The sequence below is a fragment of the Rhamphochromis longiceps genome, linkage group LG10 (genome assembly GCF_057381845.1).
Source record: "Rhamphochromis longiceps isolate RC_006_pf linkage group LG10, R_longiceps_female_GT1.1, whole genome shotgun sequence".
NCBI classification, from domain to species: domain Eukaryota; kingdom Metazoa; phylum Chordata; class Actinopteri; order Cichliformes; family Cichlidae; genus Rhamphochromis; species Rhamphochromis longiceps.
The window spans coordinates 26,102,777-26,128,221 of NC_140566.1; the positions used below are offsets into that span (position 1 = coordinate 26,102,777).

General features: G+C 39.3%; 1 protein-coding gene across 3 annotated transcripts in view; it reads left to right on the forward strand.

Annotated features, from left to right (window-relative positions):
* Positions 1 to 25,445, forward strand: part of jade2 (jade family PHD finger 2) — a 226,894-nt gene that overhangs the window by 96,315 nt on the left and 105,134 nt on the right. The gene's annotated exons all lie outside the window — the stretch shown is intronic.

Sequence of the window (25,445 nt, forward strand, 5' to 3'; positions counted from 1 at the left end):
GGAACAGCATCAGTCATGGGTCGGCCTGCCCATCTTGTTGTCTCGCCTGTTGTCGGTTGAATGTCTTTTGCTAGTACATCTCTACTAGCCTCTGCCTGTGTGGACACCATTTAAGATGGACCAGGTCTCTACTGAATCCCTTTCAGTATCTGTGTACAGTTCTCCCTTAATGTCACACAAAAGAACGTGAAACCACCAAGTTAGTTTTTGACAAAGCAGATGTACAGGGAGCTACAATACTGTAATAAAACCTCAAAAATCAAGTTCCAGAAGTGGAAAAATGAGGGAATGAAGAAATATTCACCTAGTCGTAATAAAGACCTAATCTGTACTTAATCATTTCTGGTTATTCATCTAACAATATTCTGTTTACAAGTCTTATTTTAATCTCCGAGGCTTTTACTTTCAGTATTTGCATATGCTGAAAGACGAACAAAGGTGAATTCAATTTGTGGAACTGATGATGGATTCAAATTAGATAAAATACTATTTAACCCCGGCCATATTACTGAGAAGGTCGCAGGTGTGAAAGTGTAACTGATGGGCTGTGAGGCAAAGAGGTGATGAAAACACAGCTTCACCCACGCGCGCGCGTGTGTGTGTGTGTGTGTACTGAAACCTCATATAGAAATGTAATCCTTTCCATCAAGTCAGTGTAGAAAGGGCTTAGTGCATGTATATATATACACGCACGCACACACCACTGTATAAACACCATAACACACTGCATTTGTTCCTGGAGAAAGGTGAGTCATCCTCATCCCGCAGCCGATGAAAAGCAATTTACACACACACACACACACACACACACACACACACACACACACACACACACACACACACACACACACACACACACACACACACACACACACAAAGCATGTCCAGTAAGTTTAATGACATCATCCAAAGCAGGATAGCAGGTGACGGCTGAGATTACCACCTTCCCTCATTTTTCTGTCCCTTTATTGTCTTCCTTTTGCTCTTTCCTCCTCCACCTGATCTTACTTCTTTTTCTTCCTTTTTTTTTTTCTCTCTGGCTCAGTAGCCCTCTATCTTTTTTTCTCTTACTCTCTGGTCTCTTATCTTGTAAAGGAGCTTTTTTAAAACCACTCCCACACACCTACTCTGATCTGTCTTACAGAAGCATACCAGCAAACACATGTATACACATACACCCACGGACACATACTGTTTGCAAATTGCATCATGCATGTAATGAGGGCCGAGCCCTCAAACACAACTGGGCATTCGCAGACACGCACATACTGGTGCACACAGTGACCCACACCGCAGCTGCAACTTGCACAAGCGCTCACACCATCTCATATTCATAAATGCTGAGATAACAAACACACACAGTGAAGAGCAGAGGCTAGGCAGTGCTATCGGACTGAAAACCTGTCAAGATGTTTTTCCACAAGACTCTTTATTTGTTCCACCATCTATTTTTCTGCAGTGCTTTATTGGATCTGAATGAGGAGGCACACTTTTAAAACTCCAGGCTGTAGTGTCGAGTGAACCAAAGGGCACACTAAAGCTGTCAAAATGTTTGAAAATGATCTTGGGACTTAAACGCTGCCTCAGATAGCACATGGCAGTCAAACGTGGGTTTTTTTGTTTGTTTTTAATGTGGTGTCCTGCTAGAAATATGAGCTGATATAAAACAGACATAGTTTCAGTTGTGGGGAATGATGGCAGACTCTATCAAGCTATATTTCAGTCTTCAACGCAAAACATTTCAGTAGGTTTGAGAGGTGGAGTGGTGTCACCCCTCATTGTGAGCAGAACAGGCAGATTTATGTCTTCTTAAACAACCCATAATATTTTGTCACATTAACACAAAACATGGCAAATTTAAGATGTTACTTACTAGAGCAGGGCGATATGGCCAAAAATATTTATCACGATATATATTTGAAAATTTGCGATAACGATATAACCGACGATATAATTGATGCGAGACAAAATACAACTCCACAACATTACTAGCGCAAAAAGACAACCTTCCATTTATTTTCACTTAAACAAGAAGCTGGTTTTTATGTACATTAAAGCTTTATAAAAATGTAACAGTGCAAATGCAAATTCCTTGCTGAAAGTTTAACCAAAAGGCATTTCCAGTAGAAATGGGCTGACATATCCTGAGCATAACCATGTATAATATCCACTGAAGTTAAAAAGAGGTGCTTTGCAACATTAAACTGCAGTGTGCAGTACGCATTTTTCGGACCATAAGGTGCACAGGATTATAAGGCACATTAAGCGAAACAAAGCAGTCAGATAAATCAAACTTGATTAAACTCATTCTTCTTGCTTCCTCCACTTCTGTACCATTGATTCATTAATGTTGAATTCTCTGGCAGCTGCTCTATTCCCATGTTGCAGTATATTAATGACTAACCTCGTATTGTGGATGGATTATCTCAGTTGTTCTCCTGACTGAAGTTTGGTCCGTTTACAGCATCCTGCCATGCGATTGCATTTGTCTCTAACCATGAAGAACCTTAACGTTAACTTTTATAAGTGGAAAAGTGTTAGTGTTCGTCCTCCAGCTTCACTGTTTATGTTATGCTAATATAGCTGTGTCGCTAGCGATCACGTAGCACATCATTATATACCAGCTAGCCCAACTTCAGTAACCCTACAAACGTCACTGCTGTTTAGTTTCCTGTCTTCATTTATGTTGGAAGTGATAGCAGAGCTGTACGTTTGATTTTTTTCAGAAATCTCTCAGTCAGAACATGCTATATCATGCTTAGGTAACTAGCAAAACTAGCGAGCTAACTTCCGCTAGCTTCCTGCTAACTTCTAACTCCGTTAAATGTAATAACTTTTGTTTTCATGGATGCCTGGAAGTTAAACTTTATAGTTACACCTGGTAAAGCAGCAATGCTGATCGTTTTATTAAAGATGAAAGAATTTAGACAGTTTTTAACGCTCAGTGATGCTGCAGTGTTGTTTGACCTGAAGCATACGGAGCTTAGGACCCAGATTACTCCCAGATTTAAGAGCATCTTAGTCCGACAAATACGACAATAACGACGGCCGCTTGCATGTTCTGCAAAAAAATGTGCTTTGTCGTGTATCTGACGGACAAACACCAAATAAGTTCCACATCACTGAAGTTGCACCATTTTTACAAACCAATTCTGGTTCATCTGTTTCACTCAACAATCGGCCATGTGCGTATGAAAACAAAGGCACTGCGCATGCGCGTTTTACTCCCATTCTATCGCTATATTTCATTTTCCTATCGTTGCCTAACATTATACCGGTATTACCGTGAACGGTATAATATGGCCCAGCCCTATTACTTACACACACAAACCTGTTGTGCAAAAATTTGGAATGATGTGTAAAAATGTTGAAAAGGCAAAAAACCTGACGTTCCCCTAGGCTGACTCCAATCTCAATAGAGTCCCTTATTAAAATGCCTTTCTTTATAGCATTAGAAAATACTTTTATAGCCTTGTACAAAACACCATTGCTTCTATTAGTAGTTTCCCTGCTCATAGAAATTTTGATTGGGTAAATGTTTTATTTTAAATTTCTGTTATACTTCTTTGAAGTCTTAGACAAATCCGTTGCTTTGGGCGCAGCTGGTAGATTGTAACGTTGATTCACGTGGCTACAAAAAAACACAGATACACAGAATTCTGCAGAAACTTGCGCTCACTGTCTCAGTGGACTTGCAGACACAGATAGTATAAGCCTAGCCTAACCCAGAAAATTCTCAGCAGTTTTTAAAATTAAACTAAATATCTAACTAAATTTGCATACAGGAGTTCTAATTTGTGTTATTTTTGCTGTATCTGGCATTTTCGTGCAATTGATTTAAAAAAATTGTGTAATTTATTCAGGTTTTTCAGGGGAAAAACATTCCAGTGATGATGTAGACGTCTCAAGAAACCTATAAAAACCCAGGTTTGAAATATGATACACTTTACATTACTGGGCTAATTTGCTAGTCGTTAAAACAAGCCCCGGCTAGTTTCGCACATCCTTAGCACTAATTAGCTTACACATAGCTTTATAACCAGTTCGTTTCAATACAAGTTTAATATGAATAAATACATTACTGTAAATATGTAACTGTACATACTGAAATGACGTCATTTCAAACTGAATTTCTTTTGTTACTGCTCCCCACCTGCAGTACCTTTCTATTCCACTAGGGGGCCCGACTCGCACTCTGGGAATCACTGGTCTACGATATTACTGGCGCCCTCACAGACATGTGACTTATCCATTTCATGAGCACTAACCCTATCGTACCCCCATACTACATGAATGCCTTGAATCAGACTTTCACACTATGATGCTACATCCTGGTCCAGTTCATTTCTCCATCGATCCTTTTTCGCTTGTCCAAAGGCAGGGTCATGGTTTGGCTGGAGATATCCCGAGCTGTCACAGAGCGAGAGGCAGGGTACACCCTGGACAGGTAGCCGTCTGTCACACGGCTAACACAGAGAGACACATTCACTCCAGTTCATTCCTGTGGTTAAGAAATACAGATTTACTCTTTCATTCATGTCCAATTACCATAAAACAACTCACATCGGCATCAGTGAAAAGGTACTAAAGTGGCTTGTTGGTTGCTGTGGAGTCTTCCCAAGGTTGTGTTCAAATTGGCACTGAATTAAATAAACAACACTGCCTTCAGTCACATCAGTAGGATGCAACTGAAAGTGTGCTTGCTTAAAAAAATATAAAAAAACAGACCAAAAAAAGGTAGACTGTCTAGCAATAGTCAACACGTTTTCCAGATTGGGGGGTATCATTTACTATTTATAATAATGTTACTAAAAATGAATAATAAATTCTTAATTGTGCAGCGTTTTCGACTCAAAAAGTATGGAACGCCAGGACTGCCATAATGAATTAATTAAATACACCATTAAATAATTAATTAAATGTGGCAATAATTAATTAAAATTGGAATTAATTAATTAAATAAATAGTTATGACACATGTAATTAATTAATTATTGACACATTTAATTAATTATTTATGTATTTCACATTTTAATTAATTATTGACACATGTAATTAATTAATTATTGACACATTTAATTAATTATTTATGTATTTCACATTTTAATTAATTATTGACACATTTAATTAATTATTGACACATTTAATTAATTATTTAATGATATATTTATTTATTTCATTTTGGCAGTCCTGGCGCCTGGCTCTCGTCATGAAATAATTTTATCTGTCAGCCTCACCCATCAAACTCAGGGGGCGGGGTTAACGCTGCCCATGCAGCTTCTCTAACATTTGATTGGTTGCCGTGCAAAGTAAGTCAAAACAGGTCGATCCTAGATAATCGATTGCTTGTGTAGACTTGGGGCAGCCAGGTATCCCAGAATGCAGATCAAATCACAGGCAGCAATGGTGGTGGTGTAGTTTTAAAATACCCCGTTTTTCTGTCACCAGCTACACTTTTAACAGTGTTTTAGCCGCGAATGTCGCGACGTATGTCTGGTCAGGTTGTCAACATAGAATATGCTTGCAAAAGTGCTCAGATGTTTTCAGAGATTTCACTAGCTCTGCTAACAGTTAGCATGCAGAGTGCACCGAGGGGGTTACGTTAACCGGTTTGTTTACATATTCCACTCTCCGTGTTCCACATGTTGCATTCGCAGATTCTCATTTTCACCGAACGATCGTCTCTTTCCGCCTGGTCTTGTGTCTCTGTGCTTCTGTAACATAAAGAACGAGCTGACATTTTTCTCACGAAACCAGCGATCAGCTCAGCAGACCCTCAGTTTACCTGCATGCATCCTCCTCCTCATCTGTCAGCTGTTTAACACCTGCTGCTAATTCAAGAAACACGCCTACATTACCTGGTGATAGTCACAGTTTAACTGCACAAGATAAGTAAATATAGTGTTTTCCCCGAGCGCAGAGCTGCTGGAGCTTGTTTCCTTACAGAGCACTTTATAGGCGAGCCAGCTTTATCAGCGGCTGATGTCCAATCACCGGCACACAGCTTTCAAACCTCAGCTGAGTTTTAGCTCTCAGTGGTTAAACGCTGGACTTCATTCACTCAGGTTCTGTCTGTCGGGTCACGTTTACTTCGCTGTTTTATTTACAACTGAGCAAATCGGTTTGGCTGAGGTTAAAGTTACGTTTCATAACTGCATAGTTTCACAGACGTTTAATGGTTCACTGGCACATGTGTTAGACTGAACTATCATCTAAATATCATCTGTTTTTTAATAGTTATTCAACTGTATTCTAAGCACCAGCTGTCTGTTAGAATGTGATTTTTTTTCTCTCTCTGTTGGCAGAGGTATAAAAATGCGCAGGAAAATCTGACGTGCATGGCGAACTTCACCGACGATATTTAGGGAGGAATAAACACACATCAAACATAAATGAACCATTTGTCTGTCTCCATAATTGAGAGCATTTTCTCTTCTTATGTCAACACTCTCTCTCTCTCTCTCTCTCTCTCTCTCTCTCTCTCTTTTTTCTTTTTTTTTGCTTTTTCGGTCATGTTATGTTTACCTGTCAAAGGCTTGTTACAAACTATGAAACACATCGTGCAGACTTCTGGATGTTAGAAGAAAACGAATACTGCTCATGAATGAGACTAAAGGCAGGAAGGTGTCCTTTAAAACTAAACATGTTAATAGGACCTCCCTATTTATATCATAGTTTAAGATATAGCACGTGTATTTCAGTAATAGCCTGCTGAGGCCACTATACGTGCTGGCCTCATATCAAATGTGAAGGCAGACTGAGTCTATGTTTGACGTTTTTTATATCTAATCTTCCTTTTCAAACATTTAAACAGCAGCGAGTCTGCAGCTGAGGGAATACAAACTCAAATTGTCGGAACAGGTTTGCTCGTTTCTTGGATTCATTTGGTGATTTATTAAATGTATAACTGTTATTCTAATCTGCTGCTGAGTCTCTTACACTTTTCTTGATGCTGTATATTTTCACGTCTCTGGAATAGTTGGCAGTTAGATAGTCAGCTGGGAAACTTTGTGTTAACTCATGGAGCTGAGGATATCGTGGATATGCTGACCTCGCTGCGTGGTGTACAGAGCGAGGTCAGCATGATTAATATTCACAATAAAAATATTAGCCGAACATCATGAAGTCTGTATATGTTTCATAGTGTCGAACAACCTTTGTACAGTTAAAGCCAGCAGTTACTACATGACGGAAACACCAACGTTATCTCTTTTATGCGTTTATACACAGGTCACGCTGATTACTGAACAAAAACCCAAAGATCAGATGTTAAACAGATTTATTTGCTCTCTCTCCTCCTTAAACATGTTTTTAATGTTAGTTATAATTCAGAATTGGCGACTGAAACACGTAGGACACATAAGAACTTCAGGAAATAAAACACCGATAAATATAACCTCAGTAAAAGAAGTCAGCGGGGGTTACTACAGCTGTGTACCGGGGCCTGCGCTTTGTCGGTGGGATTGCTTGCGAGGCGAGCGGGTCTATCCCACGCTTTGCCGTGAGACTGGGACGACATCTCCGAAATCATCGAAACACTTTTGCAAAGAGGCTGTATCTTGACAAACCGACCAGACACATGAAGATTAAACCACTACATTCTCGGCTAAAAAAATATTAAAACGGTATTTGGTAACACACAAACAGGGTTTTTCAAAGCTCAGTTCTGTTAGCTTCCACATGCCGGTTGTTGTGTGCTAGAAACAATGGCCACCAGGCCAAAGCAATGGTTTTGACTCGATCAGCGTTAACCCCGCCCCCTGAGTTTGATGGGTGAGGCTGACAGATAAAATTATTTCATGATGAGAGCCAGGCGTCAGGACTGCCAAAATGAAATAAATAAATATATCATTAAATAATTAATTAAATGTGTCAATAATTAATTAAAATGTGAAATACATAAATAATTAATTAAATATGTCAATAATTAATTAATTAAATGTGTCAATAATTAATTAAAATGTGAAATACATAAATAATTAATTAAATGTGTCAATAATTAATTAATTACATATATCATAACTATTTATTTAATTAATTAATTCCAATTTTAATTAATTATTGCCACATTTAATTAATTATTTAATGGTGTATTTAATTAATTCATTATGGCAGTCCTGGCGTTCCATAAAAAAGCCTTTGACATGACAGAATCATATGCAGATCAGTGTTTATTTTTTATGCAGCTCCATATTTTTTTTTTGCCTGTTTGCAAAGTAAGTCCAGCCAACACTCTGCAGTTGCACAGATAAAACTCACTATTGTAGCAATATTAGCCTGAACAATAATATTTTTAGATTATAATTTCAAATGAGCCCATGTGTGTGTGTGTGTGTGTGTGTGTGTGTTCAGCCGAGAGATGAATGAGGGAGGAGTTAATGTTGACAGAGCTGCACAATGAAGGCGTTTCCCACCAGTGTGGCTGTCCCATTCATTGTGTCAGTGTGTATGAATGTGTGTATACAGACTCTTGCTAGCAGTTTGTGTTTACTTGCGTCTGTATTTTCTCTCTGTCTGTCTGTTTCGGTGCATGGTTGTCTGTGTTTGTTTTTCAGCCTTTTTATCTGTTTTTCCTCAATGTGTGTGTGTATTTTTTTTCTGGTTGTGTGTGCGCTTTAACCAGCTACTCCCCCCACTTTCCCAGCATGGACTCACACACACACACATGCACGCACACACGCGTGCGCGGTGCCTCTCTTGTGAACTGGCCGAGCGTTGTGTAATCATTTATATAAAGATGTATTAGTGTTTCCTCTTAAAAGGAACATAGGGAACATTGTGGCTCAGCTGGGTGACACTCCTCCCCTGCTTTGAGGATGAACTGTGGAAAACTTGTCAACATCAAAGTTGTTAACATCATTCTTCACAAAACAAAGATCAGAGCTTGTTTTTGTAAGGCGTGGGGGCATGTAAAGTGAGAAATAATTTGTACGTAATGGTGAAGTAATGTTTTACTGATTTTTCCTGAAAGTGATTGCTACCCTCTTAAAGGGGCAGTACACCAATTGCATTGTCATACCTTCCATACAAAGTGAGTTTGTGGAGTTTTTTTGTTTTGCTGCTTTCTATGAGAGTTTAACTAGAAATCGCACCATAGAAAGTGATGATCTGCAAACACAGGTCGTTTTATTAGCCACACCGTGCTCGCATTGACTTCAGAACTACCTTAATTCCTGTTTCTAGCTTACGGAATTGGGCCCTTGTGATATCGTCTGCTTCTTCAAGATATACAGATGTGCTCCTTGGTGCATACCTTGGTTGTAATAAGGGCTTAATACTCAAGTTACTGTTGGCTTCGTATCAGCTTGAAGCATCTTCTCTAAACCTTAGTTATGGTTGTGCTAACAAATCCTGCAAGTAGGGCATGCATGACTCACTAAAATCACTGCTGCCATGTATTTGGTTGATTAGATATTTGCATTAACAAGAGGTTGAACAGGTACACCTAAAAACAAAAGTTACCAGCAGCTGTCATTCTCTTTCAAAGCTATTCATTTGGCCGACAGTTGTAGCAGCGTTCAAGCAAAGACTTCCGGCTGATGTAAATAATGTAGGTTTCAAATACCCGGGTCTGCAGATGTCTGCAAACATATTGTGCTTTGGTTCGAAACTCCTAACAGATGCTTATTCTGCTTTTTTTTTTGTCCTCGTCTCTGGGTTTAATAGAATTCAAACTCATTCATCGAGAAACTGTAAGAGTAATTATCAGATTGCATGATCTAATGGTCAGCACCGGCCTTCACTTTGGCTGGAAAATAATAAACAACATTATCTGCAGGCTGTCAGCTGTAGTTATTTAAATTGTGCGTACAGCTTGACAGGTGAAATTAAGCTGTGTGATATGGTCAGCGCAAGCTTTTCACGTGCTTTCGTGTATCCTGCCAAACATGGTTTGTTAGTGGAAGAAATTCCAGCGTGCACTAACGATCAAACGTGGACTGGTAAACTTTTAATAAAATCAGAATTTTTTTCTGTGTTACCTCCAATCAGAATTTGATATTTTAAGCGTCAGACTCACTTTTAGTGCGCATATGATAGCTGCATTTGTGTTATTTCCTTAATGAATTATTGAGAGCCAATCAAATCTCTGGCATTTCGGTAGTAATGGGAGACTGTGTGCTATAATTACCTGGCGGAGTTTAGGCTAAACCTCATTTTCTTTTATTTTGCCCCACACAGAAGTTTGTGACGGCTGATTGTCTTTTGCTTTGGATGTTATCCTTGTTTATTTAATAGCATCTAATCCCACATGATATTTTGAGCCCCCAGGTAGAAAAAAAGTGCCACAAAACATGAGAAACATCCTCAGCGTCTCCTATCTGCTCTCACTCGCGCTTTCTTTCCCACTTTTTTTCAGTGTCTCGCCCCTCTAACTGTCTCTCTCTCTCTTTCTCGTCTGTGCCTCTCGACTAACTGGGTGGAAAATATGAATGAAAACATTCCCCCGCCTTGTTTGCCCAGACCCTGCTCCGGGCGCAAATACACAACCCATCCCTCTCTCTCTTTGTGTTTTTCTTTCTCATATCCCCCTCGCTGCATACATTTCTTTTCTTCTTGTTATTGTACGCTTTGTCTCTTTTGTTAAACATTATTTGCACATATCTGAGGACCGGGGCAGAAAGAAAAAATTTTGATGTTTCTTTTTTTTATATTACTGTTTATGTTGGATCTGTGGGAGTTTGGAGAGGGGAGAGGGAAGGCAAACAGGATGGCATACTGAGAGTGGTGTGTCTGTGTGTGTGTGTTTGCGCTTGTGTGTATTTATTAGTGTGTGGTTAGTGTGTGATTTTTGTATGTACTCTGAGGAAGTTTTGACTGTGTGCATGTGCTTTTGAGTCTATGTTTATGTACTCTGCATTATCTGTGTGTAAGTTATGCATTGTTTGTTTGTGTGTGTGTGTATGTGTGTGTTTCCGTGCAGACGCCTGCAGTGCTTTAGAGAAACACTGTTAAGAAGTCTGAGTAATATCCATGACAACGGGCAGACCGCACTGGCATCTGAACCACTGAACAAAGTGGCAGCTCACTATAAATGCACTCTGACATTGGTTTCCTGTGTACACAGTGCCTGAAATTCAATCCCCTTGTTCTCATGGGTTAAGGGATAAACCAAAAGGGCAAAATTATGCACTCATATTCTTGCATTGTAAATCCTTTTTAAAAAAAATAGTTTTTCAAGAATATCTAAAAACTGAGCCCATAGTATAAATTACAGTTTACCTCTTTACTCTTAAAACCACTGATATTTGCTATTTTTAGGATTTTGCATTTGTTTTGAAGTACATTAATTTGAGTGGAGCTTCTTGCAGCAAATAGTTTAGATTTCCCTCGAGAGTTTCTAGCAGTCATAGACTGTATATAAAGATGGGATACAGCTTGTCTTCTTTGTAATGGCCAGAATTCACTCCGTTCTCACTCGATTTATTACGCCGGTAAACATTTTTCTTAGGGTTTTATCATCTTAATTGCTTTTTTTAAAGTCAGGTTTAACACAATATCATAGTACTTTGTTACTGACAAATTTGACCTGAGTTTCAGGCCTAGCGATTGCTTAGCAACCATCTAGCAACCACTGGTCGGAAAAAGTGTGTGGCAGCTGAGGTTACTGGATACTGTTGTGAAATCGGCCTAGACATTGGTCAGTGCTCTAGGGAAAAGTGTGTACAGTGCTCCCTCGCTATATTGCGGTTCACCTTTCGCGGCCTCACTTATTCGCAGATTTTTTGGGGGGTGCAATTTTGCATACTCTTTTTTTTTTTTTTTTTTTTTTTAACAGCACATTGTGTTCTGCATCCTGAACACAATGTGCTGATTGACAATGGCTGTAGACCAGTGTTGGTCAAGTTACTTGAAAAAAGTAATCAGTAACTAATTACTGATTACTTCCCCAAAAGAGTAATCCCGTTACTTTACTGATTACTTATTTTCAAAAGTAATTAATTACTTAGTTACTTAGTTACTTTTAAAAACACGATTTACAACCTGAATAGGTAATAAAGCAATAGCTCTGTCAACCCAATTCTACTTTTTCTGCATAATCCATCATACAAAATGTAATCAAATGGAAAAGTCTCTTTTTTTAAAACTTGTTTTATCCATTTTAATCTTTTAACTTTATGCATCAAGCAAAAATTAAATTATATGCAACATTCTCTGACTTGAAGAAATTAGTTTAACATTTAAACCTATTTTCTGCACATTCCAGTACATAAAATAAAATATTTTTTGTGTTTACACTCAGTCTTTCAAATAGATGCAAGTAAAACACAGCAGAAAGTAAATAAAATCAAAGACTAGCGGTCCTGTTGCTCTATTTTCACCTGTAAAGCAGGAGTGAGGCAGGCGGAGGTGTGCTCTGGTGCAGGTGTGGCACAGCGGTCAGTGGAAGAATCTGCGAGTTTCTCTGTGAATTTCCCATTACGTCGTTGCGCACTCGGAGCTTGTTTAGGGTTTTTTTCGGAGTAAAAAGAAGTTTTCTTCCCACGCACAACGGACGCTAATGTTTTTGTCACTTTTTATGGAATCAAACTCAAAGTAAGGTCAGTACTTCCACACTTTAAACGCTGCACGCTCATACTCTCCCCTGCACTGATATATGATCCATTGTTGATCTGCAGACAGCTGTTGTCACGAACGTCGCACTCGCTTACGTCACTGTCATGAGACATTCTTGCAAACAAATCACGGTTTTAGTAACGCAGTAATGCAGCGTTCCTACGGGAAAGTAACGGTAATCTAATTACCGTTTTTGCAATAGTAATCCCTTACTTTACTCGTTACTTGAAAAAAGTAATCCGATTACAGTAACGCGTTACTGCCCATCTCTGCTGTAGACCATTGTCAATCAATCTCGTGCCGTGTCTCCTGTGTGGTGCAGAATGCGGTCAGCTTGTCGAATTTACATAAATCTTCGATCGCTAGCAGTGTGAGTCTAAAGTGCTGTACGGCATGTTCGTAAGTTTTCTCCCCAACAAACACAACAATGTCGATGAAACGACGTCACCTGCGGTGGCTTTGGTTTCATTCTGTAATACTGCACTTATTTTTCTTCAAGGTTTGAACTTTGAGTGTTTAAACAAGAGAGAAAAGTGTGAAAATGTTTATGCCTGTCTGAGAAAAGTGTCTGAAGTATGTAGTGAGGGGTTTTACAGCCTTAAAACATCTATAAAAATTGTAAAATTTTTTAAAAAAAAAATCAAGTTGGCTACTTCGCAGATTTCACTTATCCTGTATTCCACGAGTGGTTTCTAGAGGTTTCTGCCAGTCACCAGCATAAAATTGGTCATAAACAGGTGGCTGCAATAAAAAACTTCTTTGCTTTGATTGCTAGCAGGTTGCCTCTCCTATAATTTGCATGGCAGTGCATTTTAGAATGTGTTGGCAACTTTTATGCCGAAGGCAAATGTTCTCTGTTTCCGGTTTGTAATTCAGTTTGTAATGAAGTTTTACTAGAGCTCTGAGAGTAAAATGAGTTATCGCAGACAAGTAGGTGTTTGTCATTGTCGTGCAAACTGTGGTCGTCTGCAGCAATCAGTCGACTTAGCAACCAGAGCAATCATGATCACTGACCTATTCCACCCAGCGTCAGCCAGCAACATCTAGCAATCGCTTGCAACCAGTTGGGGTAATGCACATTTTTGTCTGTTTTCCATTCTCTTCTTGGTTTTTAGAATTTTCCATTAAGTGTTAGTACCTGGGACCAGGTACTTTTTTAATAGCTACTCGACCGGGGTTGTAAGTGAGCTAAGTCGAGCCGAAAATGTGACGGCACCTCGCTATAACGACCCTATAAGCCCTAGTGTTTGTAGGCTTCTAATTGGCCAACGCTTCTAAATGGTTAGAGTTAACAAGCTCCTGTTGCTTTGTCATCCTCTTGGCAGCACTTAATTTTTTTGGGCATTTTCACGTCAATCGAGATGGAGGTATACATTTTAAAAAACCCCACCTGTGTGGATGTACTCTCAATGATGATCATGGTTGCTGTTCACAACTTAATCAGTTAGATCTTCTTATGTCTTTCCTTTAGCTTATCCAGAGTTCTTTATATTGAATAGTATATAGATAACTTATGGCTTCCTACCTAGAAAACATTTTATTGGCTTATTTCTGTATGATCCAAACATTAACTCTTCCTCGCATTGATTCTAGGAATCTCTTTTTTATACTGTCTTATATGTAATTTTTTGCAGCCCTAACAGATAAACTTTGCATTAAAAGCAGGTATAATGTTTTGGTTGTGACAAACAGATATATTACACCATGTAGGAGGTGGAGAGCGAGTAGCTATGACATAAAGAGAGAGAGAGGGGTGAAAAGAGACTATAATGAAGCCACATTTTGCATTCATGAGCTCCTACTTAAAATGGTAATTTTCAGTCTCCTCATTTTTAAAAATGTTCTCTCCATCTTTGGTGCTCAGCGCTCATTATGGTGGCATTTCTACACTGCACCTCTCAAAGATCAGCTGTCAGTCACGCAGTGTGGGCAGCTCTGTAACATCATCTTCTTGGTGTTTCTATTGAAAAAAGTTGGAATAGTTCTTCATACTGTTTTTCCTCTCTTTTAATCCCTCAAGTAAACTTTTTTTTGGGGGGAAGAAAAGTTGGTTTCAGTACATTTATGTATTTTGGCTATTAATATTTATGGCCTATTCTGTCTTCTCCTGCGATTCGCTGCTACTTGATTTTTATATACCACAGGGGTGATTAATGTTTCATTTAATGGGGTCATCTGATGTGATTTGATAACAGTTTTATGAAGCATCTGCGTTTAAAAGAGGAAAGGCGTTTGAAGCCTATGCAAGAGCACTGAGACAATCAGGCTCTTAAAATAAGGGTATTTTTTAAAAGAGTGAAGATCGCGTTACATGATTTGTGCTTGTGTTTTAATGAGTGTGTGTATGTGTATGCGGTACACTAGCTGATTGCTATGAAACCCTCACAGGAGTGAGTCATCTCTTAAAGGTCAATGTGCAAATGATGTTTGTGTATTTGAGGCGATGATTGATTTCATTGACATGAATATGACATGAAGGTGACTCACTGCTCCCAAGGATCACAGTTTCTGTGTATATACATATATATTTGTATGTGTGTGTGTGTGTGTGTGTGTGTGTGTGTGTGTGTGTGTGTGTGTGTGTGTGTGTGGGAGATGAGGTTACATTATTTATTTCACATAAATATAACAAAGATGGGATCACTCTGTGTGTGTTTTTCTGTTTAATATGACTCACTTTCCCAAAACAACACTGTCAGAAATCAGGAAGGTGTGTGTGCTTATATCACTGATTTATTTATTGGTATTTATTTAAGGTAGACCTTACAGTAACGCATACAGAGAGAAATCCAACAATCAAATTACCCCCCCTGAGCAAACACTGGCGACAGTGGGAAAGAAAAACTCCCCTTTAACAGGAAGAAACCTCAGTTTAAACAACAATCCCATATTGAGTAACTGACACCAGGGCTGTTCGATGTAACGATATATATCGGATGACGATATGAAAACGTCTATCGTTTCATTTTACGCTATGGTTTGTTTCATGGTGTTACAAAATAAACTGTTTACGGCAATATTTTTTCATCGTTTTGTTGGCCACTGTAGAATTTCTTAAAGTTATCTCTTTCTCTTATATTTAATATAACCGCACTACACAAGCGACTGTCGCATGGCTCCGCCGTCCGCTTGTTTATTTTCCATATAAACCTTTCACAATAAAGCTGAAGACCCTGTTGAGATTTTTCAAAATAAACCGAATCATGTGAAATGGTATGCAAAGTGTTTACGTACGAGAAGCTAAAAAGAGCCGTCAGGTGCTACAAAATAAACCTCACAACTCAACACTCGACTCTAGGTACACACTTCACGCTAGTCGAGTCGCCAGAGATTCACAGAATTTACAGAAAATGTAACATTTTTGTGATATATATCGTTGTCGTTGTCTTATATCGGGGACAAGAGATTTTGGTCATATCGCAGAGCCCTAACTGACACAATAAACTCAGCAGGACAGTCTTTAGAAAGGTCAGACCATCGATCATTTTAACATAGACTTCTGTAGAACATAAAGGCTTTTCACAACCACGGGTAATGACCCCTGGTGGTCATTAAAAGCAGTGCAGGTTTACCTTGACTTGACTTTTCAGACCTGTAAGTTGCGTCTTTCTTTTATACTGTGTACAGTCTGATGCCTGATTGTTATTGTTGTGTTCTTTGTCTGCTGTTGTTTAATGGTCGCTTGCAAATAGTTTGCATGATGCCACCTTCCTTAAATATTTTTATGCAACTATTTGAGTTGCATAAAAATATTTGCTTATATATATTTTTTAAAATATCTTCATGACTATTAAAATAATCAAACCTAATTACCGTCCTTAGTAGTATTCACATTAGTATTTTGGCTTACTCACTGCTTCGAAGTCGCTGTTCCGACTACATAAGGTTGCTTTTTTCAGATAAAGGAAGTTATCAAACATTGCGCACATATTGGCCAATTTAGCATCTAAAACGCTTTAAAACGACAACTGCTCGGTGTGACACTGTTTGTGTATTAACGGACTGCATGACACTTATTTCTGCTGCCCCCGAGTGGTCAGAAAGTCGATTATTGCAGACGCTACCACAGATATAAATATTGCAACAGCGCTGTTGAAAACTTTGCAAAGATGCACAGGCATTTTTGTCGCTTAGTTAACCCTTTCTTGCACGCACACACACGCATCCTCCAGCACCACATGATGGGGTTTGCCCCTGGATCCCTGAGTCGGTAACCCTGTGGAAGTTGGATGCTGACCTGATTGTCCTGCTCCAGTTTGCATGCAGATATGAGACTGTATTTTAGAGTTGGGGATTTGTAGGGGTTGGCCAAGGACAAGGGGGTGTTGGCACAACACACCATCTCTCTCTGTTTCTCTTCCACTCTGTCTCTCTCTCCCTCTCTCTCTCTCTCTCTCTCTCTCTCACAGCCACACAGAGTCTGGTGTGAAAATAAGGGAAGAAAGAGAGGGATTACAGGGAAGAAAAGGGAATAGCCAGTTTTCTCAGCCGTACTGTGACAGTGAGGTATTTCAAGAATGAGAGATTATTTCAAACGCACACAGACCCAGTGTGTACACACTGGGAAGTGATTGTTTGCATCTGACAAGAATGCTATGTCTGGATAAGTGGTTTAATCTTGTATTCAGACCCTTATCAAGTTTTTGTACATATACAGAATGGCTGCAGGTGTTTGGGGATTTTTATTTTTTGTTCCCAAACTTTAAAACGTCGTCGTCTGTGATGCGATACTGTATCTATACTGTCTGGATATTCTCTGCTGTGATATACTTTCATGTAACATGCTAACATTCATGTAACACATTCAAACTAGAACTTTAAGTCTTGACTTTAAGTGAACTGAACTCAGTCGATTCCTTCTCATTTTCCTTTGCTTTGACCTGTATTTTATTACTGCCTCTTTTTCCAGCTATAGTGAACATTTCTCCCCTTTTTTCTTGCCACTCCTGATTAGCACCATTATGCTTTTACCCTGCCCTGATCACTTTCTTGAGTATTGATTAATATAATATTGTCACTCTCTTTTCTTTTCATGCCCCCCACTCTCAAAGTTGATTAATGAATTGTTCCGACAATAACAGAGTGTGGCTTTCGTTTCTAAAACTCTCAGTCTAGAAGGTCTCACTCGGTTGCTAAGGTTTGATGAATGGATTTGAAACTTATTGGTTTATCTGTAAACATCTTTTTTTTTTAAAGATGCATTGTTATTGTATAGGGTGTTATGTTTTTTTTTTTTTAAAAAACACACACAGTCTTTTCCTATATAAGCAAGTATTTTGAGTGCCTAAACCTAACCAGCAAGTTTAAAGCAAAAGTGAAAAAGCAGTGAAACCAGTTCAAAATACACAGCTCCCAAACCAGTGCCTCCTAAATAAAGATGTCTCTTCAACATCAGTGTTTGACTCCATGGGATGAAAATAGTAAAACATGTCTAGTTAATAACAATCAGCCTGTTGAATGTCCATTTTCTCTCACACCTTCCATTTCGTGACTGTTTGCCTCCATCATTTCACTCTCTGCAAATTACCTGGCCCTCAAACGATCCCACGAAGTTCCAATAAGTTCCTGCAAAGCCAGCATAGGCTTTGATTTATCGACTTGCTGACACATCACAGATTAGGACCCATTTCATTTTGCCATCAGTGTAGTTAATTGTTTTTCTGCAGTATGATTTAGTGCCAGAGCTCATTTTCCTTGAAGCTCAGTAAGCATAAATAGTGTCAAATAGCGTTGAATTCCTTCTCGTCGCAAAAAATGCACCCATGAGGGCTGGAATTTTAATTATGGCTCTCATTTTTAAGCAGGGTGTCTTGTTTTGAAGAGGTGAAGGTTTTGGTCACTCCTGCCAGCAGAAGTGACAGGTGTCGCTGGCAAATTTAATCATCTGGAGCTAATTAGCAGAATTTTCTTTTCAGAGTTTGCTAAAATACATGAATTTCTCTCTGACAGGTAGTGTGGTGTAAAACTAAAGTGGCAGATGGAGAACGTTAAGGCGAAGCTTAGTTAAATCTTATTATATAACAGCAGACTTTCTTTCTTTCTTTCTTTCTTTCTTTCTTTCTTTCTTTCTTTCTTTCTTTCTTTCTTTCTTTCTTTCTTTCAGCTCATTTTTAGCATACGGATCCATGCCCTCCCCCCTTCCCTTTTTCCCTGTTTAGTCTTCTATGTTTCCATCCTCATTTAGAATGGCTTCCTGCTCTTCCTGAGTGATCTATCAGGAGTTGAGGTCTGTTTAAACTAGACATGTCCTGTGTGGGGCAGAGAGTCAGACAGAGAATTAAGCCCAGCCACTGTCACTTTACTCACACTGGAAATATTTTCTGTAAACACCATCCACTTCATCCCTCCTTGAGAAGAGATTATTATTGGCATTTCGTGTAAAGGAGGAAAGTGAGATTTACACAGCGGTGAGAAACATGGGAGTTGGGAGATAGAAGAAGGCTCGGCTGACTTTTTACAACCCAGTGTATCAGTGAAACTGTACAGCTCTTTCTGCACCTGTTGCATGACAGTTTCACTCGCTTACTGATTAGGAACACCTTTCTTTACAGGTAAGCTTTTAATATAAAATACTGGCTTTGGTACAAGAGGATTCCCCTAAGCTTCCTGCTATTTCTATGTGTATGATAAAGATCAAAAGGCCACCAGGAAGACGCATTATTCTCCCTTTAGACACAATTCAAGTGACCTGCCAAACATTTAGCATGAGAAAGTGAAATGAGATCTAGCATAGACATAACATGATTTTTTCCAGTAAGGCTGCCAAAATCTTGGTATATTTCACTGAGGCAAAAGCGTAAGAATCGTTCGCATCAGTAATTTGACCCAGTTCACTTTTTCTTTTCACTTTTGCACAACCAATCATGTAAAACTCCCGTCCTCGCTGTCCAAGCTCGCATAACATCCTATTCAGCGGTGTTACGCCGCAAAATATACTTTTACAGTTCCCACTCCTCGGGTCCCCAGAGGCACATCCCGTGTAGCAGAGGAACAGCAGTCCCGCTCAGGGGCTTCAAGCTGAAGAGAGGGATTTAAGGGGAGGTGGAGGGTGTTTGATTTGCATTGTTTTAGGATTCAGAGCCCCCAACGCGTGGAGTTCCTTCTGAATATTTCATTGCACACACGATTAAGATCAAAGCCAAGTCATGTGTTGTGTTGTTATGACTCCGAGGAGGAAAGGTTTAAATTCTCTCCCTCCGTTGCTTTTCTCAGTAGAGCTTCTCAAACGCAAACAGAAGTGTTTCCAAAGAAAACAGAAGAAAAAGGGTTAAGAAATTAAAACAACTGCATCTTATAGAATAAATATTTTATTGGCTTTGGCTTAAAATGTATTTACTGATTGTCTTCTTTTATCTTTCTAAAATTTTCCTAATAGTTCTCAGGTCAGATGTGTATGCTTCTTTAATTCCTTCTAATGGGGAAGAAAATAAATATGTAAAGTACTTTGTCATGATCTCAATATTGTCACAAAAATATACATCCAAAGAAAAACAGCGTCAAAAGTGGAAAATAGACTCTCCGATCACTTTAGATGCACCTGCAGCTGATTTTAAGCACAAATATTAAATCATTCAGTCACACGACAGCAACTCAATGCATTCAGGCATGTAGACGTGGGCAAGGTGACCTGCTGAAGTTCGATCCGAACATAAGAATAAGGAAGAAGGGCGATTTAACTGACTTGCATGGTGTTTGGTGCCAAATTGTCTGGTTTCAGTATTTCAGAAATTGCTGATCTACTGGGATTCTCCCACACAACCATCTCTTGGGTTTACAGAGAATGGTCATTAAAAGAGAAAATGTCAAGTGAGCAGCGGTTTTCTCTGTGAAAATGTCCTGTTAAGGGCAGAGGTGATAGGACAGCAACAGTAACTCAAATAACCACTCACTACAATGACGGTATGAAGGAGAGCATCTCTGCTGTATAAAGAACAGCACAATGAACCTTGAAGGAGATAGACTATAGCAGCAGGAGACCACACAGTAAACTCAGGCTCCAATTCACCCAGGGCTCACCAAAATCTGAACAGTAGAAAAAGCATGGCTCCATCCTGCCTTTTATCAGTGGTTGAGGACACAACAGCCTGGTATTGAGCATCCCGTTATGATACTATGGCTGATTTCAACAGGATATGTCGCAAAGCTCAGGTAGTCTCAAGCATTCTGGTTTCTTGAACCATGACATTGACTTCGCTGTAGTCAAATGATCTGCACAGTCATCAGATCCCAATACAGTTGAGTACCTTTGGAGGACGATCTGATATCCTCGTGTTGGTGTTGTTCCCACATCATCATAATAAATGTTGTTCCAGGTTCAACATTGCAAGTGACCAATCACATTGTTGTGACGTCCCCCTTTTGTGCCTTTGAAAATACCGCCTTAAAATAATCTACTTCACTTGCGAGAAGAGAAACCGCTTCTGTCCGCCGATCCAGGAACTTGAAGTCTTTGAATTTCAGGATACTTTTCTTTAATAAACGGTAAGCATTATACATATTGTCCTTACAGAGGCGGTTTCTCTTCTCGCAAGTGAAGTAGATTTTTTGAAGGCGTTTGTTTTTTTCGAGGTCGCGGATGACATCAGGAGAAGGTGATTGGTCACTTGCAATGTTGAACCTGGAACAACATTATTTATGATGACGAGGGAACAACACCAACACGAGGAAATCAGATCATCCACCTTTGAATGTGGTGGAATGGGAGATTCACCTCATGGACGCGCAGCTCAAAAATCTGCAGAGACTGTGATGCTGTCATGTCAACACGGACCAAAATCTCCAAAGCCTTGTTGAATCTATGCTGTTAAGGCAAACGGGGATGGTGGGTGTATTTTAGTGCAGAAATCAACCTGAATAGCGACACACTTTTTACACATGAGAAATGCTCGCCTCACTTCATGTTAACAAAGCTATAAAAAGGTAGTACCGTTGTTGAAATTTGATGAGCCAGCCTTTGTGACTTTGAAATAAATCTAATATTTAAAAAAATAATTTCTCCAGTTTGCACTTAACCATAAAAGGGCAGAAAATCTATTTACAGCTTTCCTGGAAACTATAATTGTCTTCAGTATTGACGGATGACTGTGCATTTTATCTCCACCTCCTCTGATTTGATAAAACCTGGACAAAGGGAGAAGTTGTGCACCTACTTTTGTTTACCTACGTTGTGTAACTGAGTGAGTGTGCATGAATGATGTCCATGTGATTGTAGGATACACGATACTTATCAAAGGAGGAACACATTTACTCCTGATAAGCATCACGTGGTATGACTGGATGTTATTGTGAGGTAATCTTTTCCCTTCGTGTTGTTTCTTTCCATCTCATTTAACTTACATCTAAGCCAGAGTATATCGCTAAGAGAGTAAAATGAATTGGGAAATGGTTCCTAACTACTTTACAAGATGAATCAGTATGTCTCTTGTATGTTTGTTCTAGCTCTTTCTGGACTGATTAATGCGAAAAACTCAATCTATTTTCACAGATTGATGTTGGTACCGGCCGGGCGATTGACATCTAACTTTTCAGCTATTTTACGGATATAACTGGTGTGAAAATTTTGAATTTTCATCTCTGTTTTTGTTCTTTTATCATTTTCATGTTTCACTAGAAGCCAAACAAACACCATTCCAGTCATAAAACAAAATGTAATAAAGTCCATATTAAAATAAACAACATGAAGAGTATCATAAAATCCAATAGCACTGGGCTGATAACATCCCAGCATATTACACCGCTGATGGGTTATTACATTATGGACTGGGTATTCAGTTTTTGCTGGATTATACTGAAAAATTTTTCTTAGTACTGTTCATCCTATTAACCAGAATCACCTGTGCTATCTGCAGAGAAATACTTCCCATCAAAGGAAGGATTTTCTCCTGCTTAAAATAAAAATTACCCATGTGCTATATGTAGGAATCATTTTAAAGGATTTATGTTTTCAGTAAGATCCAGTGGGATACGGGGAGGAGTAAGGAGTAGTGAACTAACACAATTTTGGTTCTGGGCCTTTTCTTACAGCATTTGCTGTTAAAGCCAAGTGTCTATAGAATGACACCAGCCTTATCCTTTAATAATGAAACAACACCAGCCTCCATTGTAATAAGACACTTGTTGCTTTTAAAGTTACATAACGGAAACAGCCAGCCCAGAGTCCCCATTATGGAACCTATTCTCCCTCTGTGTGTGTTTGTGCATCTCTTTTCTCCCCTTTGCCACTTAACTGGCCAGGCCTGTTTGTCCAGTGTCAGATATCAGCCTGAAAGCAGGCCAAAACAGGGTCTGATTTCCTGCTGTTTTGTCTTCGTATATAAATATATTCGAATTCAGCTTTGCTTTCTACCTGATACTTGGATGATGGAGGAAGATCAGTGAACCACAGCTGCAAGAATGTTACTGACTTTCAGTGGAAAGTATATAACTCCTTTCCACTGAATGTAATTCCATTACTTTTTTCAAGTAACGAGTAAAGCAAGGGGATTAATTAGATTACCGTCACTTTCCACTAAGCATGCAGCGGTACTGCGTTACTAAACCGTGATTTTGTTTGTGAGAGTGTCTCATGACAATGACGACAATGACGTACGAGCGTGTGGCGTCCGTGTAGATCAACAATGGATAATATGGAGTGTGGGACAGCGTGCAACCATGTAGCATTTAAAGCTTGTAATTACTGACATCACTTTGAGTTTGATTCTGTAAAAAGTGACAAAACCATTAGTGTCTGCTGTTCACTCTGCGTGGGAAGCAACACGCATAAAGTTAAAAGATTAAAACTAATAAAACAAGTTTCAAAATGAGACTTTTTTATTTGATTAAATTTTATATGATGGATTATGCAGAAAAAGTAGAACTGGTCTGAAAAGATAATAAATAAAGTAAAGAATGACTTTTTTAATAAAGTCAAATTCCAAATAACGATGGATCTCGTTCTGCTGTTCTGATCTAAACATGCCAAACAGAAATTAAAGACAACATGTTAACCAGCAGCTGTTTCAATGCTGCTTCTCTGTACTGCTAAAATTCTGGTTTTGAAATACTAATAATAATAATCAGAGTACACACAAGTAGGGATGGGTATCGTTTAGGTTTTATCTGATACCGGTGCCAAATCGGTACTTTTGAAACGGTGCCGGTGCTTAAACGGTGCTCGAACCGGTGCTCGAACCGGTGCTTAAAGAATGGAGAACACAAACTTTGTCCAAAAACCTCTCATGTTCAGCTGTTTTTTTTTTGTAAAAAGATAACAATGTGTGCCTTTTCTGCAGCTATGTGGCATATATGGTATCACTCTTGGCTGGAAGCAGTGCTTAAACAATGGAAAAAACACAAACTTTGTCCAAAAACCTCTCATGTTTAACTGTTTCCCACTTTTTCTTTGGTCATTTTAGCCTTTTTGGCCAGGGTGAAGGGAGTATCTGCCATCAAACAAGAAGACAGCTGCATGTAGCTATGATGATGTTTGCTAGTTCACCTTACATGCATTAATGTAATAACGTGGTTAGCCTACTCAACGTAAATTACACACGAACAACATGAAGCTACTCACGCAGAGAAGAACGGCTGCTGCTGCCACCATCATCCGTCATCATTTCTGCTACACTGGCAGGGCTAGGGGCCAGGACTCTATTCTTCGGGTTTTTGGGGGATGTTGCTCCGGGTCCGATAACTGGCAACCCACCCGACGTGCACGGTGTGAGGTCTCGCAGCAAGCTATCAAATACGGCGCATTTCTCGGCTTTTAAAAAAACCGCTATGCGTCGCCAGCTGTTTAATCGGATTCTTGGTGTTACCTCCTTTGACAGTATCACAGTATCAGCTTAAAGCACTTGTTGCAGGCTGCTGAGTTTGCATATTTTGCTGTGAAGTACAGCCAGACTTTTGACCGCTTCGCCTTGGACATTTTTAATCTGTAGCTCTGCTCTAACTGAACGTACGTACCTGGCCCCGCCTACTATCCTCGGAAACGTAAAATGATTGGCTAGAAGTGTATCACAGCTCAGGAAAAAAAAGCACCGAAATAAAGCACCGAAATGTGCGCTGCTTTTCGGTCTGGTTACTACCGTTTATGTCCACCGGACACCGGTACCCATCCCTACACACAAGTTAACAATGACTGCTGTGTTCTGGGCTACTTTGACTTGGATGACTCAAAAACAGATTAGACCTGTGTTACAAGAAAGTTGGGGTAAATGTTGTGTAGACAGTATATATTGAGACTAGGGAAAACAAAATTATTGCAGTCTTGTTGCTTTTGAAATAGTTGCCTTGAAGATGGGGACCAGGACAGCGCTCCCCATCCTGCAGTCAGTTGGAGTCTTCTAAGGAGCTTTGGTGATAAAAGATGATCAAGACTGTGATAAAACGGCAATAAGACAGTGATAACTCAGATTAAGTGTCAGAAATTGCTAATCTGTTACTTTCTACATACACAGCTATAGAAATGTAACAGAAACGCACATAAACTGCTTATGTTCAGAGTCAGAACATCACAGTTTTGAACACTAATCCAGAAATTCCTCCACAAATAGTGACATAGTTGCTGCAGGATGCCGACTTAACTGGAAAATGACATAGTTGCTCAGCAACCTTGCTTCTGTATAATAATACAACCAGAAAGCAACCAGTTGAGTCGAGCCTTTTATTGCAGAAAGCTCATTGGATGAGATGACTGTATACACCAGATTAAAAACTTATTCTGGTCTGTTCATAACATTTATCTTAAAAGCTTTTTTGCTTTTACATCGTCGGTTTGTGTTATTTTCACGTTTAACTGAGCTGGCAACTCCCGTGAAACGTGATTCTGGTGAAGACAGCGGATTTAAATTGTGGCAGCTGTTTTGTGATCACGACGGCACCAGTGGTGGCGGTGATAATGAGGAGGATAAT